Below are 20566 nucleotides of genomic sequence, written 5' to 3' on the forward strand. Positions count from 1 at the left end.
AACTTCCTCTTCCCTTACACATTGTTATTGCTAGTGCCACTGGGGATCTCTTTGTTACACTAAAAAATGTCACCATGACTATTTGCAGTTAGTATGGCTCCATCCACTGTCATACTATCCCCCTTGGCAAGTCTCATGCCTCTGCTTTCCATGTCAAACTTCAAGAAAGAGAGAAAAGTCATTTAAAAGTCAATTATCTTTGGTACGCAGTTTCTCTTAGCCTCACCTGTGGTTACGCAACCCAAGTTCACAAAATCTGCGTACTTGTACGCTCTGTATGTAAAGGGATAGGTGCGTACTCCTGTAAAGGTCAAAAGGCGCAAGTTTCACTCTAAAAAAGTTACTTGTGGTCATTTCTAGAGTCTTCTAGAAGCATGTTTGACGTGTATGAAGCGCCTCCAGATGGTTCATGTATCCCTACCAAAGAGGAACTTATCCCATCAATAGGGGAGCTATCCCATCCAAAGAGGGGCTTATCCCATTGATGGTGGACCTGAATAACTTCCTCTAGAGCATTATAAATACAGGCATTGGGCCAAAGGGAGGGGAGGTTGAAAGCTGAACATTCCTAAGGGTAGATGCTGTTGGAATTAGGACTTCCTTGTAGAAGCTTGTGAGGAGAGATTACCATCTTTACTTGTTTCCATTGGGAGGTGGGTGAGCTGATCAGAGTAAGGGAGAACTCTTGTGGACCCTGGGAGGAGCTTGCACAACACCAAGGCTCAGGTTGTAATGGTTCCTTTTGTTACCTTTTAATACAAATTAGTCCATTCTTCTCAACAATTTGTTATTAATGAGTTGTTTCATGTACTCCTTGGTCTACATGTTAAATATGTTTTATTTTATGTGATATTCAGGTGCTATGTAATCATTTGATTGTTGGTGAATGTAGGTTTCGAAGGGAAGGAGGAGCTCATCCGGATCAACGAAGCTGGACTGCTACAACAACGTTGGATTATAGGTAGGATCTAAACACTTGATTTCTCATATTGTAAAAGCATATTTAGAGAAGGATTGCTCTTATTTGTCTTGTTTGTCATTAGAGAGTCTTAGGCTTTCTAGGAAGGTCAGTTGTGTCCGAACTAAGGGCTCTTTCCGCGTGACAAAATGGCGACTCCACTGGGGACTCCATTAATGTGTTTGAGTTCTTTTTGATTTGATATTTTGATATGAGAAAAATTGCTTGTTTTCTGATTTTTGGTTGTCTAGCTGTGTATTTGGGTGGGTTAGCTTAGAGTCAATTTAGTTTTTTATTTTTCTTAGTCTTTCCAGTAGTACGCAGTCTCTAGGTTTAACACAGTGCGTACTTGTACGCACTGCGTCTTTGTGCACAGTGCGTACCCGCGCCTGTGTGAACAGATGACCTGCGTACCCCTGTCAATTTTGAGAAAATTTCAATTTTTGCTTTTTGCTCTTTTAGATTTTTCTTTTACTTTGTTTTTACTGCCCAGATCCATCAGTTTACTGTCAAAGATCTTCACCTAAACTTGTCCCGTTAGTGTCGAGGGTTTTGGTGGAATTCATAGGGATTTTTCCTTAGGGTTTGATTTTTAACTGGTCCTGTAGTGACTTTGGCGTTAGGGGTTGTCAAACTTTGGATCTCCCTGGTTTTGATCAGTCCTCTTAGGAGTCGGGCCTGTCATAGAAGTCACCTTAGTGAGATACCTACCTTTGTGTCTTCTCTTTGCGAATCTCGAAAAGTTTGTTTGTTAAAGCCTTGAATTCCATTCTTGAGAAAAAAGAACAAAAAGATTTCGATTTTGTTTTTTGGTTAGTTTATGATTCTGCATGAACTGATCCTTAGTTGCATTTTGACTAAGTAAAACATCCGGGAATCATCCTTGTAGGCTTTTGTCCTCGTTATTTTTACTTTTAGGTAAATTTGCTTTTGATTTGATTGCCTTAGATTTGTTAAATTCGATTTGATACAATAGTTTTCCATGCTTTATTAACATAGAAAAAACACAAAAAATTCTTTTGGAAAAAGTTTGCTTTGGTAGCATCTGTAGACTTTTGGGAGAAGAAGGAAATTTCGTAGAGTAATTAGTGGTCATGAGTTGTGCATTTTGAAAAGATAAAAAGAATTGTTTCTTTGATTGTCTTTACTAAGAAAGTTGTTTTCTATAAAATTTGCATTTTCCAACTCTCTTAGTTAGGAGATTCATTGAAAAGGAAAAGTAGTGTAAATCATCTTAGGTGCATCTTTGTAGTGGTTGTGAGTCGAGTCTACACACCACCAATTTCATCTCCACTACCTTTTGTCTTTAAGAAAAACCATAAAATTAACGCTTAAAGTAAAATCAACATAGTAACTTTTATTTACTAGGGCTCTGAAACACCAATTTAGATTAGGCTAGTGTCTTGGAGTAGGAGAGTAATTAACTCTCCAAGACAACAAAACCAAACAAGTAGCTTATCTTGTGATAGAATAAATCCAATTGTCTCATTTGTACCCTGGGAAAGCTCCTCTTAAAGGAGAAGCACGAGCTCGTGTCCGAACCAGTGAGGGGATCAATCCTCCCTCGTTGGGAACGACGCCAGACACGCATGTATTACAAACGGTAAACCTCAGATTCACCATTGTCGAGGAGCCAGTGGTCACTTGTCATTAAACCTTGGATTATTGTCAAGGAACCGGCAAGGGGATTGAGCTTGATACTCTGCCCTTGCGTGCTGTTGGAGTGTAGACTGTTCCCCCAGGTGCATTTGTTGCGGTTGGTAACCTTAGTAACCATTATCTTTAGGATTCTACCGAGGTGACGGTGGAGGGAAGATCCCACTGTACCTGGAGCAGACGTCGGCTAGACTCACTTGGATTTTCCGGGGGGTTCACTTCACTCGAGACGGTTAAAGTGGAGGAACTTGTGCCGGTCTATTCATTAAGAAGGTTGTCGGGGTAACTGTTCCACCCGCCACTTCTGTACTGAATCCAGCGATGTTGGGTTTCATCTCCAACTAGCGTTTTTGGTCTGGAAGGCTACTGTTTTTGCTTGGTTTGACGCCCTAGATTCTTTAGGCGTATGATTCAAATTTGTTTGGTTCTTTAGAGACTTTAGGTGGTTTGTTTTGAGATTTTACTTTGTTTGCGTGTGCAGTAGTTAAAAGTTTTTAACTGTGGCGGAATTACCGAGACAGTCCCGTAGACTTCGGGGCAAGTCACCTGAGATTGTTACCGGAACCGATTTGTTGAGGAAACTCCGTAGATCACGGGGTGGACCTCCTGAAGACGTCCCGGGTCATTACAAAGGTTTAAAGGTCCTTGTAACTCCTCCTAGCGGCAGTAGAGTAGGTTCACCAGAAGAAGGAGAGTCTTCGTTGGTAGTCCATCAAGATTACCAAACTCTAGAGACAGGTTATAATCCTGAGGCAGTTGAAGTTTCTGAGCTTGCTGGTAGTTTTTCATCTACTAGTGATATATGCGAAGAACCTGAAATATCTGAACCTGTTACTCCAACTTCTAGTGTACCAGATTCACCTAGGGTAGAAAGAGTCATCACCGAAAATCTTCCTACTGGTTTGATAGCTATTGAAGAACTTGCTCCAGAGGAAGAATTAGGCGTATCTACCCTTGAAGATCAACCTACTATTGATCTCATGGAGCGTGAATCTATCTTTTACAGTCCTCCTAGAAGTACTACTTGGTAATTGTCGTTAACCAATTATTTAGACAACTCAGGGGTAGGTTTTTCTCCACCTCGTAATCCTTTTCCACCCAGAGGTATTTATACTCCTGTAAATATGTCTGGTCAGTCGTCCGTGTTTACTCAAACTCCTGAATCTTTCTTGCACGGCGGTCCTTCTGTTCCGACCGGGTATCAATCACTTTCTGGTACCTTTGCGGGGGCATCTCCTCAACCCATTGATCATGGGTTATTACCTGGAAACAATGGTAACAAACCGTTGGGTGTAGGAGACATTTACATGATGTCAGGTTCAGTTCCCGTTTCTCAACCTCAAGGTGGTCAATTATCGCCTGCGGGGAAGCCTCAATTAACACCCTAGGGGCAACCTCAAGGTACACAAATTGTGTCTGGGGGGCAGCTTCAAGGTCAGTATGTACCCGTGGTGCAATACATGCCTCAAGGTCAACCCCATCCTCAATATGTACCCCAGGGTCAACCTCAGTATCAATATTTACCTCAAGGGTATCAACCCCAAGGATATCAACCTCAAGGGTATCAACCTCAAGGTCAAGGTCAACCCCAGTATCAGTATTTACCCCAAGGTTATCAACCTCAAGGTCAATACTCGAGTCAAGGTTATCAACCACCTCAAGGTCAGTCATATGTTCAAGGTATGGGAACTATGCCTTTCAGTTATCAATCCTATCCTCAATCTGGTTATGGATCTCAGTATCCTCAACCTGTTACGGGTCAATACCTCGGAATGATAGTGTGGGATCCATCACAAGGTCAACAGGTGTTGCAGCCAAGTATACAGTTGGTACCTCAAACTGGACAATCCGTAGTTTCTGGTCCACCCCAGCAACCGCAATCTGTCCTGTCAAATGTTCAAACTTCTGTGACTTCGGTAGTTACTCAGCCGCCAATTGCACCTAGTACTCCATCTCAAACGGCTGCTGCAACTACCGCACTTACTTCTGGAGTATCGACAGCTCCGGTTTCTACTGTCTCTGCAACCACTCCTCAGACATCTTTACCGTTGTCCGGATCTACGATTCAAACCACGGTCCAGATGCCTGTAGGGCAGCCTGGTTTAAGTACTGTTGTAACAACTCAACCTCAATTTACTCACCAACAGTACCAGGGACAGTACCAATTCGGTCCTGCTGTCCAACAACCGGTTTACCAGTATCAAAAGTATCCTGGGTACACTTATCAACAACCTCAACAACCCCAGTACGGTCCGGTTAATCCTGGTTTTCCAGGAGGATATAATATCCCTAATGCGATTCCTGTTCCTAGTTATCCTGGATATCCTCCTCCTGGGACTGGTCTTGTGACCCAGAGTTTTAGAGATCCTAACTGGCAGTTACCGTTTATCGCAACTTTGGATTTACCAGACTTGACGCACCTAACGAACGATCCAATTCAATATCTTCCGTTCTGGCCGCCAATGCCAAATAAGTTGCCCAGTGATATACCCAAGTTCGAAGGTAAGTATGGAGAGGATCCGTCCAATCACGTGATGACTTACCACCTCTGGTGTGCTTCAAATTCTATCTCGGATGATTCGATCCGCTTACGTCTTTTCCAACGTACGCTCATTGGTCTCGCGGCCAAGTGGTACATTGAGTTACCACGGGCCTCTTTTTACAATTTTAGCCAGTTAGCTACCTCGTTCCTAACTCATTTTCAGTTGCCGGTCAGATACGATAACGACACGGAGCTATTAACTTCATTAAAATAGTCAACCTCCACTTATATTTCCGATCATATTCATGAATGGAGACGTCGAAGAAGTTTAGTGAAAGTTTTTATCCCGGACCAAATCTTAGCTGAATGGTTTGTAAAATCATTATTACCGAAGATTACTGAAGATGTAGCTAAGGCCGGAGTGGTTACTAAGGAGCAAGTCATTGCTCAAGCCCAGTACCTTGACTTAGTTTATACTCAGTCGGGTACGTTGCACGAGAAGATCCCAGATCTTCCTAAGTCGAATCAAATTGTTGCTGCTCCTTCGGGGTCTCATGCTGCTGATGGCATGATTGGTACGGTGAATACTAAAAGTAAGAAGAAATCCTCAAAGAATTCTTCTCCAATAATAACCTTACCGGACTCCCCGACAGGAGAATCTTCTCCTGAAATTACTGCCGATATTCATGCTGTAGAGTCATCTACGGCTAAATCAAAAAACGGTGGTAAGAAGAAAGGCAAGAAGAAGGACAAAGCAGACAAGGCTCCAAAGGAGAAAAAAGAGAAGTCGGAATCTAACGACGAAAAGCGCAAACCTCGCTATCCTTGTTTAATTTGTGAATAAGATCATTTCACAAGAGATTTCCCTCATCGGGTAGAGGTTGTGAAAATCGTTAAAGGTTCCCCAACTCCTGCTGTTTTGAAAGATCCATTTCCAAAGTAGGAGAGTAAGATGATAGGTTCTTCCTCGAGTGCCAGTGAAGAACCCATATTGATGATGTCTCATGTACGGATTGCGACTCGATCGCAAGATTATGGTAGTAAGAATCCTGTTGATGGCAAAGAAGCAGAATCTTCTCATTCTAATCCATCAACCTCAGCTCCCGGTTCCGATCCACTACAGATCGAGAAACCTAACCCGGACTTGATAATTAAACCACCCGCCAAGGGTATACTTCGAAAGTCTACTTTCAATCCACATGCGAGAGCAGCTCAGAATTATAACATTGTTGAGGATTTAGCTGTTTCACCCTCAGCAATGTCGGCTTTGGAAGTGCTGCAATCATGCCCAGCACAACGAAAATTACTCTTGTTGGCTATAGGAGCTATTGATATTCAGGACCCGAACCTGATAATCTTTGACCTAGAAAATAGTACACCGCGTCTCCCTCATCAAATGGCTTTCCAGATTCCAGTGATAGTAAAAAACAGGCCTATTCATCAGACTGTAATTGATGAAGGAGCTTCTACGTGTATTATGTCGATTCAGTGTTGGAGATCGCTTGGTTCTCCTTCACTGAACCAATCCCCGACGATTCTTAAGGCCTTTGATGGCCGTGGGTTCTATCCGTTTGGCATTCTACAGGATTTGCCTATAGGGGTTGAAGGAAAAACCGTTAGTCTGGATGTGGAGGTGGTTGATGCCCCTCTAGACTACAACCTTCTTTTGCGTCGCAGTTGGTCTTATGCTATGACAGCGGTTGTGTCATCGGTCTTCAGAGTTATAAAGTTCCCACATAATGGTAAGATCGTGACAATAGACCAGCTGGCTTTCTTTTCATCCGACCCAGCCTCTTCAGAGAATATCCAGCATGTCGGTAAAACGACGATCCCTTACAGGAATGTTGGTGTAAGATTGGTTAAAGATTCTGGTTTACTGGGAACTTTTCCCTTTCCTTCCATCAATGCAGACCCTTCATTCACATCAATTCATATGATTACTTCAGACGCTATTATTTACGATGATCCTTGGATTGTCCCATCTGAATCTGAAATAGACTCCTTCGGTAATACAATGCCTTTGAGTCCATATGAAATTGCTTATGAGGCTGTGCAGTCTTTTTCCAACTCTAGTTCAACCCAATTCGACCAAATGAATGTGGTCCGTGAGAAATCATTTTTCACGTCAACCTCGGAACGGATAACGTTTCCCGAAGTTGTGTCATCTGATGAACAACTTCGCGAAATCCTAAGTGTAAACGATCTACCATGGGAAGATCTTCATCATAGATCTTCGTTTTTACCTGAGGGTGATGACTTTGAAAATGATTTTTCATCATTTTTTACAGCTGAATATGTCAAGGACGCTCAGAATCCCATGAAACATCCTGATTCAGAGTTGAATTTGGGAAACATTTCCCAAACTATTGCCATTGACATTTCAGTCAAAACCGGAAATATTGAAAACATTCATATAGGTGCCTCGTGTACAGATAACAAAATTCAAACATACAAGGTCCTATTTCAAGAATTTCGCGACGTGTTTGCCTGGTCCTATGAGGAAATGCCAGGAATTGATCCATCCATTGTTGTTCATGAAATCAAGACCTACCCGGACGCTAAACCCATTCGGCAAGGTCTGCGTTAGATACACCCTAGGAAAGCGGCTACGATTAAAGCAGAAGTCGAGAAGCTATTGAAAGCAGGTTTCATTTATCCGATCCCGTTAACGGATTGGGTATCGAATATTGTTTCGGTTAACAAGAAACAAGGAACAATAAGAATATGTATCGACTATAGGGATATAAATCGTGCTTGTCCAAAAGACAACTATCCTACACCCTATATCGATCAAATAATTGATGATTGTGCCGGCAGTGAAATATTTTCCTTTATGGACGGTTTTTCCGGTTACAACCAAATCAATATTCTACCTGCCGATCAACCAAAAACGGCTTTCATTTGTCCTTGGGGGACATTTTCTTATTGCAAATTACCTTTCGGACTTAAGAATGCCGGAGCCACTTTCCAACGGGCAATGTCTTACGCGTTTGACGACATCAAGCACATTGTGCAACCGTATCTCGATGATTTGCCTGCTCATTCTTTACATCGAGCTAATCACCTTGTCCATTTACGCGCTATTTTTATGAGGTGTCGGCATTATCGAATTCAGTTGAACCCACACAAATGTGTCTTTTGCATAGAAGTGGGACGATTGCTAGGATTTGTCGTTTCAAAAGCCGGTATCCGCGTCGATCCCTCGAAGGTCGAAGCTATCATCAAATTGCCTCCTCCTTCGAGTTTGCGCCAACTCCAAAGTTTGCAAGGGAAAGCAAACTTTTTACGTCGATTCATTCCTAACTACGCCGAGGTTACAAAGGGTTTCACCCGGTTGTTGAAACAAAACGCTCAATTTTCTTGGGATGAGATAGCTCAGAAATCTTTTGATGCACTTAAGCACGCGTTGACCCATGCACCGTTGTTGCATCCTCCCAACTACAACCAGGATTACTTTTTGTATCTCGCCGCCTCCCACTCCACCATTGGAATGGTCTTAGTTCAGGAAGACGAATTTGGAATGGAACATGTGATATATTACCTTAGTCGGACGTTAAATCCAACCGAGCTAAAATACTCGCATGTGGAAAAGTTGGCACTGGCAGCCGTTCAAGCTGTCCAGCGTTTTCGTCATTACATTCTTCTCCGTAAAACTACAGTGATTTCAGATTGTAACCCTATGATCTATATTTTGACAAAACAATTGCTAGGGGGCAAGTACTCCAAATGGATTGTTATCCTGCAGGAGTTCGATTTGGAGTTTGAGAAGTCCAAGTCTAAGAAATCCTTAGTTTTTGCGGAATTGATGTGTGACTTCCTGCGTGCTGACACGGAAACTGTGGCAGAGGAACCCATTGCGGACGAATCTCTATTTCTTATCAGCACTTTAGATCCGTGGTATGGGGATATAATCGTCTATCTCCAAACCCAATCCTTTCGGCCCAAAGCTTCAAAGTCGGAACGTCGGAAAATTCGATTCCAATCCCAACAATACAAGATTATTGGAGATACTCTTTATCGTCATGGGGCGGACTTGGTTTTTCGTCGTTGCTTAACTCATGAAGAGGCAGAAAAGGTTTTGAATGACTGTTATTCTGGAGCATGTGGCAGTCATATGTCTGGGTATGCCACAGCTCAGAAGGTGTTGCGTGCTGGCTATTTCTGGTCGTCCATGTTTAAAGATTGTATCATTGCGGTCCGAAAATGCCATAACTACCAAGTGTTTGATCGCAAGATGCATGCACCACCTGCTCCTCTCCACCCTATAATTGCCATTGGTCCTTTTGCTAAATGGGGTATCGATTTTATTACTTGTAACCCTCACTCGGCCGGGGGGCATGCGTATATCATCGTTGCGGTTGATTATTTTACTAAATGGGCCGAGGCGATGCCTACATTCGAGGCAAGCGGCAAAACAGCAACGATTTTCGTATTCAATCATATTATTTCTAGGTTTGGTGTCCCAAAAGCGATAATCACTGACCATGGGCGCCATTTTCGAAACATTATGATGACAGAACTTACAAGCCAGCTTGGTTTACGCCATGATAGTTCTACTCCTTATTATCCTCAAGCAAACGGTTTGGTTGAATCCATCAACAAAGTTCTCCTTATCATGATCCGACGAATCATTGGTATTCATCGGTCGAATTGGCATAACATGTTATTCTCAGTGCTTTGGGCGTATCAAACCTTAGTAAAAACATCAACAAGGTTCACTCCTTTCCAACTAGTTTATGGTTTGGAAGCAGTGTTTCCCATTGAATGCGAAATCCCATCACTTCAAATGGCTATCGAATTACTCCCAGCTACTTCCGAAGAGGAGAAGCGTCTGTTATACTTAGCTAAATTAGATGAGACTCGACGTGACGCTGCTTTGGCAATCGAGACTCACGCAAAAAGGATGAAAGCTCAGTATGACCGTAACGTGACCCCTCATAATTTTTCGGAAGGAGACCTAGTGCTATTATATGATCAAGCTAACAATAAATTAGGTGCTGGAAAATTCGTTCCCATGTGGCATGGGCCCTACATTGTCAAGCGAAAGCTGGCAAAAGGGGCCTATGAGTTGGTAGATTTTGATGGGGACTCTTTGGGTAAGCCCAGAAATGGACTTTACCTAAAGAGGTATTATGCTTAAATGGTGGGTATGGAGATTTAGTTAGTCCTAGTTAGGTTAATTTTCTTTTTAATTGGTATGTTTGCTTAGTTTAGGCTGTGTGCTTAGTTTAAAGAGTGTGTTTTTGTCGTTATTCTGGCTTATCTTGGTTTTACTCTTGATATTGCAGATGTCGACGCCTCTCCAAACGTACATTGGATTTGCTGATGGTGCTTGTCGTAGTACATGGAATATCTCTTCTGCAGCTTGGGTTATCTGTTCGCCCTCTGACGAGTTAGTTTCTATGCATGGGGTGAGCCTCGGTCAAACAACAAACAACATTGCAGAATACAGTGCAGTGATTGAATTATTATCTGAATCTATTTCATTTGGGATTCGGAGTTTGATAGTGAGGTTAGATTCTGAACTCGTTGTATTACAGCTTAATAGAGTCTGTGCCATTAGAAATCCAGTGTTATTAAGATTGTTTTTGAGGGTGCGTCTCTTGGAACGTGAATTTGATTACATTGAATATCAACATATTCCAAGGTCTTTAAATACATTAGCAGATGCAATGGCATCTCGAATGTTAAATAGACATTTGTAACAATCATAAATGTAAATTTATAAACATTTCATCACACATGTTTAACAAAATAAGCCGGTAATAATGATATATATAGATAGGAGTGTGTCAAAAATATACATCGTCTTCGATCATAGGTTGAAAAACACCTTATGATCGGCAAAATGATAAGTACAAAAAAACCAAAAATGTCATGTGTCTACAAAAGTGACTAGCCAATCACTGGTGGTGCTCTCTATACGAGACCACTGCCCGCGCTACCCTACATAGGAACCTCTTGAAAGGTCCTGGGATTGCGACCACGTAGCGCTGAAGTCGGATAGGAATGTCATCTATAGTGGTCTCTGGTATATCCGCCGTCAGACGCTCTAGATCCTGTTCTAGCTCGGCTAAGGTCTCTGCGGCCGCATCCTGTGGGGCTGGTGCTGGTACAGCTGGTACTCTCCTCTCAAAAGCCCGGAGGTTGGCCGGACGCCGTGGACCTACATCTGCATTTTGAAAATTTGTGCTGTTAGTTTTGAGACGATATATAAAAAACAAAAAAAATACATAATTTAAAACTTGTGAAGAATGAAATACCTCTGTCGTCCCATTGTTCTCCCTGTGGAAGAACCATGTCCGGATCATTCCGAAAATCCATTCCGGCATAAGGAAAATCCTGAATCGCAAAGACCTGGTTCTCCAACCAGTGAAAGTAACCGTCAGGAAATCGAACAACTGCTGCTCCCTCATCAGGATGCCGGGCCATTACCGCAATCCATCTCGTCAACTTAGGCTCCCGAGGAGGCCCAACTGGAACTGTAAGATGCTGGGGGATCAGCATTGGAACTCTCTCTAGGGCAAAGCTCACAACTAAAGACCCATATCCAAAGGTCTTCAGTTGTACTCTCTTTGCCCTGGTTAGTTGGCCCTTCATATTGGCCAACACAGCATCACACCAGTTGAAAATGGTGCCTTGGAAGCAATCTATAGCCATCTGCATTTGGGACCCGGTGGCATGGTGCAAAGCGGCCATGCCGCAAAGTCTGGTAACAGTAAAGGCTATCACCATAAGTTCAGGTCGGGATATGTATTTGATTTCTATCCCCTTCTCTTGGTTTTGATTGTTGCACCACTCTAGCCAGAGACTAGTAAGGGATTGGCCACCCGGCCTAGTCCCGAATAGAGAGAGTTGCTCGCCCCTGTTAGGAAATCCAGTGAGAAAATATATGTCGGAGGGCTCTATCTCGAGCTGGTGCTCTCCGATGTAGAAACACTGATCCTGAATGTTCCACCTTTCAACCAGCCACTCAAGGAATGGCACCTGGGCCCTCATGCCAGGTATGGCCCAGTACTTATAGAGACCGCATGCCTTTAACGCATCAATAGAAGGTTGATGACCTATTGCGGCCAAATCAACGTCCTCGTGTTCTCTTTCACGCCAATCAAGCATGGTGTGCACCCTGCACATCATAAAACATCTGTTAGAGTCCATAAAATTTTAAAATTTTGGTCCATTTTGGAGAAATTAGGGTTTCAAAATGTGTTTTGCGGGGTACGCACCCCGGCTTTTAGGAACAGAGCATCCCGACGGAGCTTCCCTTAAGGCCGGGTGCGTACGCCCAGTATTTTCCCCATTGAGAAAATATCGGGGTACGCAGGTCAGTAGTGCATGACCTGTGTACCCCGAAGGGCGCATCTTGAAACCCCAAGACCTACAAAAAATCAAATAAAAACCTAAAAATGAATTTTAAATGGATGGAAAGCAAGAGAAGGATGTTGTAGAATACCTGATGAGACGGCGTTCGGTTCTGGTGGTCGGATTCTCCGCAATATCCACAGGAAGTTTCTTGTCAAAAGCCCTTTTCTCAACCTCAACAGTGAAATGGTAAAAATGACATGGTAAAAGGTCTTTTTATAGGTTTTTTGGATGAATGAATACTAAGTTTGTTTATTTTTCACCATGAAAGGATATTTTTCAATGTATTTTTGCCCATCTTAAACAGGTATGAGTAATGTGTTGTTTTTGTGCAGGACAAAGGGAATTTAGGGTAAATTATCATTTTTCACGTCAGAGTCATCTTTTAAGCCCTTTTCTGACTCCTAAAACATGAAAAGATTGCCGAGCGTTTCTTTTACACTCATTAAAATGGAATTAAAAGACGGTCCTCTTATAGCCCTTTTCTGACCGTAAAAACATGAAAAGATTGTTGGGTTTTTGTCGTTTCAAACTCGATATTGGAAATAAAAGGACGTGTCCTTGATCGCTTTTTACTTCTCAGGTCAACGGCACTAAACATGAAAGTACTCCTTGGTCGCAAGATCAAGCGGTTCTCTCAGGTATTATTTTATACTTTTTCGGGCTTGGGAAACACAAATTTACGAAAAATTTCTCTTTGGAGTCTTCTTTAGTTTTTTCAGACTCTCTAAAAATGAAAAACGCCGAGTTTCTCCTATACTGGACTCGTTAAAATTTCACAGTAAAGGACCTGTTCGATTACAAATAGGAACGGACCACTCCTTCTTAGGGTCCGAATCTAAACTAAGTTGGACTCATCCGAAGGATGAGCTTATAATCAAGCATATGTTATCCTCCTCAAGCTTGTAAAAAATAAAGAGGTACTTGCCAGAAATGGTGGGGGAAAAGAGAGCAGAATGAACCGATTTGTTATCCTTTGTTACAGAAGAACCTTATCACCGCTCTTGAACACGACACTTTTCATTCACCTGGGTTGGGAAATCCTTTGCCTTAAAAGTTGATCAAACCACTTTGAAAGTCTTTAACCGTTTCCGGGTATTAACTTTGGGTCAATGATCACCAAACCATCTATCGTGTCGTTATGTGTTCAAGAGGTCTCTGCAAATAAACCATTCATATGCAAAATACTTGTCATCCATTTGACCATCCCTGAGTCAGTCCTTACAACAATATTTCTTCAACTTGAACAATGATTTCGTGTTGTGGGCTTGCCTGCAACGAGTCGCTTTCTATCGACATCAGCACATTATCTAGAAAGATGACTTAGAAATCGTCAGTACCTTGAAGGCTGCATGCATCAATGGCAGGTTTCTCGCCTTTGACGACAGTTTACATCATTGACTTTCGATCAAAGGATTCCGTGACGTGTTCGACATCAATTCATTCATTCACATTTCATGGATTGTACTGGGTACTTTGAGAACCATTGACATCACTGGTGGTCTCTCTCACACTTGTTAACGGTTTACATCATTGACTGGTAATCAAGTGGTTTCTACCATGCTCGACATCAACTCATTTATTCGCGTGGATAGAATCGTACCAATTCGGGAGGTAGAAATGAAGACCCTGGATCTAGTTTCCACCATCCAGGCTGCGAGGAGTTTTGTATTCATTATACAGTAGACTAATCATAAACAGATGGCTGCGTCCATACTGTGTCTACAAAAGTGTATGATTGTGATGTACTGCAAAATCATTCTTGTATCAGAGCAGTAGTTAGATTGTTAGTTAAAGTTTTCAATCTGAGTATGGGAAAGCCTACCTCAGCGATGATATCATCTTATATATGTATTTTGTGTTGAATATTTGCAGGTTCTGACCGGGTCCTCCACAAGATACTCCTTGAAATGATAAAGTACTTCACCCTTCCTAGATCATAAAAACCCTAATCTACTACAGGCTTCGCACTTTAGGGGGCAATCTGTTACACTAAAAAATGTCACCATGACTATTTGCAGTTAGTATGGCTCCATCCACTGTCATACTATCCCCCTTGGCAAGTCTCATGCCTCTGCTTTCCATGTCAAACTTCAAGAAAGAGAGAAAAGTCATTTAAAAGTCAATTATCTCTGGTACGCAGTTTCTCTTAGCCTCACCTGCGGGTACGCAACCCAAGTTCACAAAACCTGCGTACTTGTACGCTCTGTATGTAAAGGGATGGGTGCGTACTCCTGTAAAGGTCAAAAGGCGCAAGTTTCACTCTAAAAAAGTTACTTGTGGTCATTTCTAGAGTCTTCTAGAAGCATGTTTGACGTGTATGAAGCGCCTCCAGATGGTTCATGTATCCCTACCAAAGAGGAACTTATCCCATCAATAGGGGAGCTATCCCATCCAAAGACGGGCTTATCCCATTGATGGTGGACCTGAATAACTTCCTATAGAGCATTATAAATACAGGCATTGGGCCAAAGGGAGGGGAGGTTGAAAGCTGAACATTCCTAAGGGTAGATGCTGCTGGAGTTAGGACTTCCTTGTAGAAGCTTGTGAGGAGAGATTACCATCTTTACTTGTTTCCATTGGGAGGTGGGTGAACTGATCAGAGTAAGGGAGAAATCTTGTGGACCCTGGGAGGAGCTTGCACAACACCAAGGCTCAGGTTGTAATGGTTCCTTTTGTTACCTTTTAATACAAATTAGTCCATGCTTCTCAACAATTTGTTATTAATGAGTTGTTTCATGTACTCCTTGGTCTACATGTTAAATATGTTTTATTTTATGTGATATTCAGGTGCTATTTAATTGTTTGATTGTTGGTGAATGCAGGTTTCGAAGGGAAGGAGGAGCTCATCTGGATCAACGAAGCTGGACTACTACAACAGCGTTGGATTACAGGTAAGATCTAAACACTTGATTTCTCATATTGTAAAAGCATATTTAGAGAAGGATTGCTCTTATTTGTCTTGTTTGTCATTAGAGAGTCTTAGGCTTTCTAGGAAGGTCGGTTGTGTCCGCACTAACGACTCTTTCCGCGTGACACTCTTCATCGAGCATTTCAATGCAAGGGTTCATTGCACCTAGGCTGAGGGAAGTATGTCTGAGAGAATCCCACTTCTGAAACAAATTAGGCTGAGCACCCACTGGGGCGCAAATCTCAAGGGGTATAAGAATGTCTGGGCTGCTAAAATTTATTGGCGCAGTGAGTCGAGGGATAACAAGGCCCCAAAATATTGCTCAGATTATTATTGTTGTTGTTGGTGTTGTGATTATTGCTACCAAATAATCCGGTGTCCGAGAGATTCAGGTTTCTCGTGGGCATCATTCTGGGGTTCAGATTGGAGCTACCACTACCACCCATCTAGCTGTGTGGGCTGCTGATATTAGGCGTCAGGGTAGCAAATTTCGTGCGGGGACTCGAACCCGCGAAGCTAGGACTCAGCTACCTAAAATTCCTCCCGAAAACCTCCCATACAAGTAGTTATTGCTGCTATTGTTGCTACTAGCATTGTTGTTGCTCACCAACCCCTCATAGGCTAAGTCCTGGAAGGGACTCGAACCCGCAACGTTGGGGAGCTGGGGAGCATGGTGATGATGAAGATGATGCTAATGATGGTGGCTCCCCCCTAGCTAGGAAAGGCTGGACCTGCGAAGGGTTCAAGCTGAAAATCGAAGTGGGCGATGATGAACAACAATTCATGGCATTCTGTAACAGCATATTGGGAGGCTCAGGATTCGGATTGACCAAAGATGAATAGCATCAGAAATCCTTCATATATATATTGAAACACAGGCCCTCGGGATGGTTGTTAGCATTTATTCATACTGGCAGTAGTTATATCGTTATTGTTAATATGGTTGTGAGAATTAAACCATTCTTCCGTGTCCAACATTGCCTTGAACATTGGAAAATTCGAATTCTCATTGTTGTTGCAGTGGAGGTCTGTGGCATCTTCCAGACCCCACATGCCACCATTCACATTCATTCTCGACAACATCTTTATCCCCAATCAATCCTCAATGCTGTCAATCTATATCTATATATATAACTCACTAGTGTTCTATATATCGATTAATTATGGCGACAACTACCATATATGATTTAGCTTTTATATGTGAGAACCGATTAGTATGAAGCTTTTGGATGCATATTCCACTGAAATCTAACAACTCTCAGCCATTTCTAGTCCCTAGGATTCGATCCTGCACCATCTAAAGAGTTGGAAAGCCCATTTCTTCTACTCAGAACTCGCTCAGCTCAATCTGTATATGAGGGAATATTGGCCTCGATACAACTAGCAGGAAAAATAGAATAAGAGGATAGGGAATAGCCATGCTACCCATGGTTTCTAACACCGAAGAGACAATAGCGAAGTCCTCATTTCCTCGCTCTATAAGAGCACCATTTCTTGGAGACACCTTTTGGTCCTCTGAATCCAACCATCCTCTTTCGGTCTTCAAGACAAACCTATAGCAGGCATTGGGTCTGTAACTTCCAGAAATTCCAATATTAGTTATGGAATTTCTTAAGCTAAAACGTTGTATCAAGTTATCAACAATTGCTATGAACATACTTACATGGTGAGAGATTGGTAGTATTAATGTATGACTCATTTCAAATGTTATACTAAAGTAGTTGGCCGAGCTCAACATAGACTTCACATAGTTTAACGGATTGTGTGTAAGCATGGGGCTCAAATCTATATGCAAGTTTGTCATTAGTGGGAAGTATAAATTGTGGGTTTAGTGGGCTTGGGTCCAGATTTTAACCAAAGCTCTAATACCATGTGTAAGAGCCCTATTCTAGGGTCTTCTAATAGATCTATTTATCTAGAATTTAAATGCAACCAAAGGAAATAATTTACTTTCTTACAAGGCTTTTGAACAATGAAAATTTTACCATTTACATCATAATCCTTATAACTTATAGTGAACATTCCATTTTAATAAATTTACATGAGCAATCTATAGAGGAATACCTCTACTGATGGCTGGTGGAGATGCCTATGAGCTGTTGCTCCTGCTGAATGCTCCTCTTGACTAACCCAATTGGATTTACCTCCCAACCAACTAGGAAATAATTCCTAGCCCAGGAAACCTCCATAGGTTTCCTAGCCCTCCAAGCCCAAGTCCAACCAAATGTAGTGTGTGTGTACAAGATGAATGATCCAGACCAAGATGAACAATATTTCCCTCCTCTCAATAACCCAAGAAACCTCCACAGGTTCCTAAGGTCTCCAAAAATCACAGCCAGTCCTAAAATCACAGCCAACCCCAAAATCATAAGCAAGACCCAACATCCCCCCCCCCCCCCCCCCCCCCCCCCCCCCCCTTTTCTCCCTTCCCCCTTCCATTTTTATACCTTCCCTCATTTCTCCATCTCAACCACCTCTCATTAATGTCATTAAGTTCTAATCCATCCTTACAGTTGACTTCTTTTCTCCCAAGTGAAGTTGGGAGTACATTTATAAATGTGACATGAATATAAAGTTGGGACATTAATGGTAGAGGACCAGCTCTTCTCCCAAGTAAATCTGAAAGTACATTTGGGAATGTGAGATGAATATATATATATATATATATATATATATATATATATATATATATATATATATATATATATATATATATATATCTTGATAATTAAATGGAGAGGACTATGTCTTCTTCCAAGTAAATGTGACGGTACATTGGGGAATGTGAGATGTAATTAAATGGAGAGGACCATGTCTTCTCCCTCATAAATGTGAGGGTACATTAGGGAATGTGAGATGAATATATATATATTATTTGAAATAATGGAATGAGATCATATCCTACCTAAGATTCAATTTGAGAAGGTAAGTCGGGAATTTGAATAATAGAAATCATGAATTTTATATTAGACCAATATTTCTCAATATTTTCAGATAATGTAAACATTAATAAAATTTGTAGGATAAGATTTAAGTGGTGTATTACAAGAGAGAAAGAGAGTGGGGGAGGCGGAGGGAGATGGAGAGAGGGGGAGGGGGAGGAGGAGGAGGAGAGGGTGGCATAGGGGGAGGAAGAGAGGTAGAGGGAAAGGGAGGGAAATATAGGGAGAAAAAAGGGAAGGAGGAGAGGGAGAGCGAAGTAGAGGGATAGATAGATAGATAGATAGATAGAGAGAGAGAGAGAGAGAGAGAGAGAGAGAGTGGGGGTAGGAGGGGGAGATTGAGGGAAGGAGCGAGAGGAACAGAGGGAGAGGTAGAGAGGGGCTGGGAGGGAGAGAGGGAGGGAGACGGAGAAAGAAAAGAGGGTGAGGGAGAGGGGAGAAGAGAGAGATGATTGGGTGGAGAGAGAGGGGGAACGTGAGAAGAAGGGGAGAGAGTGAGAGAGGGGGAGAGGGAGAGGGAGAGGGAGAGAGAGGGGGAGGGGGAGGGGGAGAGAGAGAGGGAGAGGGGGACAGGTGGGAGAATAGAATGGCAGAGGGGAGAGGGAGACATAGAGGGAGGGAGAGGGGGATGGAGCTGAGGAGAGGGTGGGAAATGGGGAGGTGGAGAGGTAGAGGGAGAGTGAGGGAATTAACATGATAGAGGAGGAAAGAAGGGGAGGGAGAGAGAGGTAGAGAGAGAGAGAGAGAGAGAGAGAGAGAGAGAGAGAGAATGGGTGGGAGGGGTAGAGAGAGAGGGAGAGGGGGTGAGGGAGAGAGGGAGAGACAAAGAGATAGGGAGGGAGGGAGAGGGGTAGGGAGAGGGGGGGAGAGAGGGGGGGAGGGGGGGGGGGGGGGGGTAGGGGATGGAGTAGGAGAGAGAGGTGGGGTAGGGGAGGGAGTAGGAGAGAGAGGTGGGGTAGGGGAGGGAGCGGGAGAGAGGGGGAAGAGATAGTGGGAGAGGAAAAGGGGGAGGGGAGGAGAGTTGGAGGATGGGGTGAGGGAGAGGGAGAGAGACAAGGAGAGGGAGGAAGATTGTGGGAAAGGGGTAGAGAGAGGAGAGATACGAGGATCACAAGCGTGAGGGAGAGATAGGGAGAGAGGTGGGGTGAAGGGAGGAAGGGGGAGAGAGAGAGAGAGAGAGAGAGAGAGAGAGAGAGAGCGAGAGGGAGGGAGGGGGAGAGGGAGGGAGGGGGAGAGAGAGGGAGGGGAGAGAGAGGTATGGAGAGAGAGAGAGAGAGGTGGGCATAGGGATAAGGGGGAGGGAGTTGGAGAGCGAGGGAGAGTGGGATAGGGGGAAGGGGAGATGGTGGGAGAGGGGGAGGGGGAGAGGGAGAGGGAGAGGCTGAGGAAGGTAGAGGAATGGAGGAAGTATGAGAGATGAGGGAGGGAGGATGGGGGGAGAGAGAGAGAGGGAGAGGGGTAGGGGGAGGAGGAGAGAGAGAGAGGGAGGGAAGGAGATGGAGATAGAGGAGAGGGGGTTTGAGAGCAAGAGGGAGAGATAAAAGAGGGTGAGGGAGTTGTGGAGAGAGAGGGAGGGAGGGGGTGTGAGAGAGAGGGAGGAAGGGGAAGGGCAAGGAAAGAGAGAGAGGGGGGGAGAGAGAGGGGAAAGAGATAGAGAGGGGTAAAGAGAGACAGAGTGGGGGAAAGGTAGAGGAGGAAGGGGAAGTAGGGAGAGGAAGAGAGATATAGAGAGAAAGAGTGTGAGGGAGAGAGAGAGAGGGAGGGAGGGAGACATAAAGAGAGAGAGAGTGAGAGAGAGAGAAGGAGAGTGCATGAGAGAGAGAGAGAGGTAATGGGAGATAGAGAGATCATGAGAGTGATATAGATAATGTGTGTGTGTGTGTGTGTGTGAGAGAGAGAGAGAGAGAGAGGAGGATAGGGAGAGGGGAAGAGGGGGAGGGAGAGGGGAGAAGAGAGAGAGAAGTGGGTGGAGAGAGAGGGGGAACGTGAGAAGAAGGGGAGAGAGTGAGAGAAAGGGAGAGGGAGAGGGAGAGAGAGGGGGAGTGGGAGGGGGAGAGAGAGAGGGAGAGGGGGACAAGTGGGAGAATAGAATGGCAGAGGGGGAGAGGGAGACAGAGAGGGAGGGAGAAGGGGATGGAGATGAGGAGGGGGTGGGAAATGGGGAGTGGGAGAGGTAGAGGGAGAGTGAGGGAAATAACACGATAGAGGAGGAAAGAAGGGGAGGGAAAGCGAGGTAGAGAGAGGGAGAATGGGTG

General features: G+C 43.6%; 1 pseudogene; it reads right to left on the reverse strand.

Annotated features, from left to right (window-relative positions):
* Positions 1 to 14: 14 nt before the first annotated feature.
* LOC149143597 (uncharacterized) lies at positions 15 to 16452 on the reverse strand (annotated as a pseudogene).
* Positions 16453 to 20566: the final 4114 nt, after the last annotated feature.

Source organism: Pinus tabuliformis, chromosome X, assembly GCF_031772625.1.
Source record: "Pinus tabuliformis cultivar Carrire ecotype Pingquan chromosome X, CPIR1, whole genome shotgun sequence".
NCBI classification, from domain to species: domain Eukaryota; kingdom Viridiplantae; phylum Streptophyta; class Pinopsida; order Pinales; family Pinaceae; genus Pinus; species Pinus tabuliformis.